This window comes from Henckelia pumila, chromosome 2 (genome assembly GCF_033568475.1).
Source record: "Henckelia pumila isolate YLH828 chromosome 2, ASM3356847v2, whole genome shotgun sequence".
Classification (NCBI taxonomy): Eukaryota; Viridiplantae; Streptophyta; class Magnoliopsida; order Lamiales; family Gesneriaceae; genus Henckelia; species Henckelia pumila.
In genome coordinates this window covers 124,786,105-124,790,340 of record NC_133121.1, presented here as the reverse complement: position 1 = coordinate 124,790,340, position 4,236 = coordinate 124,786,105, and the positions used below count along the sequence as shown (strand labels likewise).

General features: G+C 40.5%; 1 non-coding gene across 1 annotated transcript; it reads left to right on the top strand.

Moving 5' to 3' along the window:
• Window positions 1-3,800: 3,800 nt before the first annotated feature.
• On the top strand, window positions 3,801-3,906 carry LOC140885935 (small nucleolar RNA R71). Its single transcript, XR_012151347.1, has one exon. It is a non-coding gene; the product is annotated as a small nucleolar RNA R71 (small nucleolar RNA).
• The last annotated feature ends 330 nt before the right edge of the window (window positions 3,907-4,236 follow it).

The window sequence follows — 4,236 nt, the reverse complement described above, 5'->3', positions numbered from 1 at the left end:
ATAAAATATAAGTGTACCCAAAAGAAGGGGGAAAGGGACCCATAAAGTCAATACCCCACACATCAAATAATTCAACTTCTAAAATAGTTGAGAGGGGTAATTCATGCCTTCTAGATATATTCCCCGTTCGTTGACACTTATCACATGATTTGACTAAGGTATAACTATCTTTAAACAATGTAGGCCAATAAAAACCCGATTGTAGTACCTTAGCAGCAGTTCTGGTGGCTCCAAAATGTCCTCCATAGGGGGAGGAATGACATTGTTCCAAGATTTCAGTTGTCTCTTGTCCCGCCACACATCTTCTAATCACTTGATCAGCACAACGTTTGAAAATGTAGGGATCATCCCATAGGTAGAACTTAATGTCATGGAAAAACTTCTTCTTTTGATGTCAATTCAACTCTGGAGGCATAGCACCACAAGACAAAAAATTCGCTATATCAGCAAACCATGGGATATAGGAGCTTACCTCAAAGATCTGTTCATCCGGAAACAGTTCCTTTATGCTCTCTTCCTCCTTCACATTCTCTAACTCCAATCTCGACAAGTGATCTGCAACTTGATTTTCACTTCCCTTCTTATCCTTGATCTCAAAGTCAAACTCTTGTAACAGTAGAATCCACCTTATCAAGCGTGGCTTGGCATCCTTTTTGGCAAACAAGTAGCGAATCGCTGCATGGTCAGTATAAACAACTACTTTAGTACCAATTAAATATGGACAAAATTTATCAAATGCAAAAACTACTGCAAGCATTTCTTTTTCTATAGTAGTGTAGTTTTGCTGCGCGGCATCCATGGTGCGACTGGCATAATATATGGCGCGAAACATCTTATCTCTCCGCTGTCCTAATACAGCACCCACTGCATAGTCACTATCATCGCACATAAGCTCAAAGGGTTCCTTCCAATCCGGCACAATCATGATGGGTGCTGTGGTCAACGCCGTCTTGATCTTTTCAAAGGCCTGCAAACAATCATCATCAAAAATGAATGTAAAATATTTTTCAAGTAAATTACATAGGGGTTTTGTGATTTTAGAAAAATCCTTGATGAAACGCCGATAAAACCCTGCATGGCCTAAAAAACTTCTGATGCCCTTGATATTCTTCGGAGGTGGAAGCTTCTCAATTGCAACCACTTTGGCTCGATCTACCTCTAATCCATTGGATGACACTTTATGTCCAAGGACAATGCCCTCTTGAACCATAAAGTGACATTTTTCCCAATTGAGCACTAAATTCTTTTCTTGGCATCTCTGCAAAACAAGCGACAGATTATGCAAGAAATGATCAAAAGAGGAACCAAATACTGAAAAGTCATCCATAAACACTTCCATCACGTCCTCCACCATACCGGCAAAGATCACCATCATACACCGCTGAAAAGTTGCAGGTGCATTACACAGTCCAAACGGCATCCTCCTGAAAGCAAACGTGCCATAGGAACATGTAAAAGTAGTCTTCTCCTGATCCTCCGGTGCTATGGAAATTTGATTATAACCTGAATACCCATCTAAGAAGCAGTAATAACAATAACCAGCAAGTCTATCAAGCATTTGATCAATGAAAGGAAGTGGAAAATGATCTTTACGAGTAGCTTTGTTCAACTTCCTATAATCTATACAAACTCGCCATCCAGTTACTGTACGTGTGGAGATTAACTCATTATTCTCGTTTTTAACCACAGTCATCCCACCCTTCTTAGGCACTACTTGAACAGGAGATACCAAACTACTGTCAGAAATAGCATAAATCACTCCCGCATTCAACAACTTTAACACTTCTTTCTTAACTACCTCCTTCATAGCGGGATTTAACCGCCTCTGATGATCAACATAAGGGGTATAAGACTCTTCCATCAAAATTTTATACATGCAAATTGTTGGACTAATACCCTTAATGTCAGAAATTGACCATCCTAAAGCAGTTTTAAAATTTCTCAGAACTCGCAACAACTTATCTTTTTCTACAGCAGACAAATGAGCAGATATAATAACAGGACAAGTAGAATTTTCACCAAGGAATTCATAACATAGGTGCGCAGGCAATGCTTTCAGATCATGAGTTTCAGGGGATACCTCAGGTGCACTATTTTCCAATGCTTCAGCTTCCTTAGAACTCACCATTTTTTCTTTCGGAGCGCTGTCTAGGAATACTTTTTGTTCATGTAACTCCCAATCCTCTTCCTTATCAACCAACTCATCCGCCACCAAACATCTTTCGGGCGGGTCTGTACTTCCTGCACATGATAAAAAATTATGAGAATCAATAGTTTCAATGATCTTACATGTACTTACCTCATTTGGGCTTCGCATGGTGTGATAGATGTTGAAAATCACAGCTTCACCACCAACACGAAGTGTGAGCTCTCCCTTATGGACATTGATCAGTGCGAGTGCAGTAGCGAGAAAAGGTCTCCCAAAAATCAAGGGAGTTTCTTCATCTTCATCCATGTCCAAAATCACAAAGTCTGCTGGAAATATAAATTTGTCTACTTTCACCAAAACATCCTCCACAATACCTCGTGGATATGTGATGCTCCGATCAGCCAGCTGTAATGTGATGTTGGTCGCCCTGAATTCTCCAAGCTCCAAAGTCCTGTAAACAGAAAAAGGCATTAAATTTATACTTGCTCCTAAATCACATAAAGCTCTATTTACCTTAGAACTACCAATAAAACAAGAGATAGTAAAACTCCCTGGATCCTTAAGATTTTGGGGCAACTTTTTCTGCAGGATTGCACTACATTCTTCTGTCAGATTCACAACTTCATTGTCTTGCAATCTCCTCTTCTTGGACATGACATCTTTGATGAACTTTGCATAATTAGGCATTTGTTCCAAGGCATCTGCAAATGGAATATTGATATGTATCTTCTTGAAGATATCTAGGAACTTAGAAAACTGCTCATCAAGTGCCTTCTTCTTGAACCGCTGTGGATAAGGAAGTTGTGGCTTGTACATCGGTTTACATTCAGCTTCCTTCTTGGGCTCTTCAACTACACTTTCTTCAGTCACTGGTTCTTTACTTTCTTTGGCTTTGCTCTGCTCTTTCGCCTCTAACTTCTTTCCACTTCTTAACTCAACTGCTTTGCACTGTTCTTTTGGATTCACTTCAGTATTGCTGGGAAACTATCCTCTGTTCTGATCCTTCAAAGCATGTGCAAGCTGCCCAATTTGTGTTTCCATAGATTTCATCATAGCTCCCAAACTGCACATGTGTGTCTCCATGCTGTCCAGTCGAGTTTCAGTCCTCGACATCCGCTTGTTAGATTCAGTAACAAATGTAGACACCACATCTTCCAACGACGCTTTACCTTCCCCTTGATTTGTATTGAATCTCGGAGGGGGTTTCAACACATTCTTGTTGTTGGCATAAGAAAAGTTTTCATTGTTACGTAAACCAGGATGATAAGTATTAGGAGGGGGGTTACCTCGATAATTTCCATAGCCTCTGGGATTGATATATTGAGCTTCTTCAAGAGGATGAGATTCTTCTATGGCAACCGACATACCTGCAGGTTCTGCGATATTTACCTTGTTCAGAGAGGCAACTTGTGTACTCAATGCAGATAGCTGTGCCGTAATGGATGTAAGAGGATCCACACTGTACACTCCTTTCTTGACTCCCATACGTTCAGATGTCCATTGATAACTATTGATAGTCATCTGTTCCAGCATATCATAAGCCTGAATGGGGTCCTTGGCAAATATGGTACCTCCAGCAGCAGAGTCCACAGACATTCTTGTAGGCGTATTCAGTCCATTGTAGAAAAACTCTATTTCTTCCTAATCTGCAAAATTATGATTAGGACAATGCCTTAACAAATCTTTGTACCTTTCCCATGCCTCGTATAGCTGTTCTGAATCATGCTGTTGAAAGGTACTGATCTCAATCTTCAGCTGGGTTGCCTTTGATGGTAGAAAGAATTTCTCTAAGAATTTCACAGCCATGCCCTCCCAAGTTGTTATGCGTCCTAGCGGCAATGACTGTAGCCAACTCCGTGCCTTGTCCCTGAGAGAAAAAGGAAACAAACGTAAGCGTATTGTATCCTCAGAAACACCATTTATTTTAACAGTATCAGTGATCTCTAGAAAAGTGCGCAAGTGTAAATGAGGATCCGATGTGGCTGTTCCATTGAATTGGTTCTGCTGAACCATGTTGATTAAGGCCGGTTTCAACTCAAAGTTGTTGGCATTTATTGTCCCTCGAGCGATTCCAGAATAGTGAGCCT